Source organism: Hevea brasiliensis, chromosome 9, assembly GCF_030052815.1.
Source record: "Hevea brasiliensis isolate MT/VB/25A 57/8 chromosome 9, ASM3005281v1, whole genome shotgun sequence".
Taxonomy (NCBI): domain Eukaryota; kingdom Viridiplantae; phylum Streptophyta; class Magnoliopsida; order Malpighiales; family Euphorbiaceae; genus Hevea; species Hevea brasiliensis.
In genome coordinates this window covers 33,215,027-33,216,277 of record NC_079501.1, presented here as the reverse complement: position 1 = coordinate 33,216,277, position 1,251 = coordinate 33,215,027, and the positions used below count along the sequence as shown (strand labels likewise).

General features: G+C 37.9%; 1 non-coding gene across 1 annotated transcript; it reads right to left on the bottom strand.

Annotated features, from left to right (window-relative positions):
• Nucleotides 1-723: 723 nt before the first annotated feature.
• Nucleotides 724-830, bottom strand: LOC131183480 (small nucleolar RNA R71). The gene has a single exon (XR_009151535.1). It is a non-coding gene; the product is annotated as a small nucleolar RNA R71 (small nucleolar RNA).
• Nucleotides 831-1,251: the final 421 nt, after the last annotated feature.

Sequence of the window (1,251 nt, the reverse complement as noted above, 5' to 3'; positions counted from 1 at the left end):
GGTCAGGAGTCAGCTCTCGTGGTCAATTGGCCAAATTGCCCCTCGCCGGTTCATCCCGGTTTGCAATTAATTCCATATTTATTTCGGCTTCCTGACCTAATTATTTGACTGGCTTAACAGTTCTTTTTCGTGATTTTCTCTTTTCCACTGTGTTTATAAGGGTCCTAAGGACTGTGTCATCACATTTTACTTTTTGAAATTTGAGTTTAAAATGACTTCGCAGTCGTTCCCGAGAAGGTCACCCATCGCTGTGACTCTCGGCTCGTTTAACCAGACACCGGTCACCGGAACAGTGAAATATGCCAGGCTATACAAATGGGGGTGTTACATAATAACAATAACAACAATAATGCCAACAACTGTTTTGTGAAGGATCATGCCTATCCTAACATTAGGGATTTCATGCAAAGTATCATAAGACCAAGAGTAGAAGCCAATAACCTTGAATTGAATCCTACACCCTATAAGATGGTACAACAATCACAATTTAGGGAAAGTCCAATTGAAAGTCTACATGTGCATCTAGCACACTTTCTTGAGATTAGTGATATGTTGAAGATAAATGGAGTTTCTAATCATGTAATTCAACTCATATTATTTCCTTTCTCCTTGAAGGACTGAGCTAGAGAGTGGCTACATTCTTTGCCATCGGGTTCTATTACAACATGGGATGAACTTTCTCAAGCATTTTTAGCTTAATATTTTCTACCAAGCAAAACAGCTACGCTAAGAAATGAGCTGACTTCTCTCAGACCTAAAGATGATGAGAGCTTGTATGAAGCATGGGAGAGATACAAGGATTTGTAAAGGAGATCTCCACACCATGGGATTCCTAAGTGGATGCTTGTCCATCACTTTTATAATGGTGTTTCTCTAGCTATTAAGAGTACAATTGATGCATCTTCTAGAGGTAATCTTATGGAGAAATCTAAAGATGAAGCTTTTTCTTCCTTGGATAAAATTACTTATAACAACCACCAATGGAGTTGTGAGAGGAATGAAATGAAGAAACCAGTTGGTATGTTTGAGCGTAATGCCATGAATATGATTAATGCTAAGTTTAATTCTTTGACAAGGAAGATGGATAAATTGAGCATGAAAGTAAATGCTTTAGTTGGAGATTCAAGTAATTTAGTGGATGCCAGAGCTGTAATTGTGAATTGTGCTACTAATTTTCCTTTTATTGGTTGAGACTTTTCAAGTGAATAAGAGGGTTATGTGGGAAATTACAATCAAAAGTCGGCTGGTAAC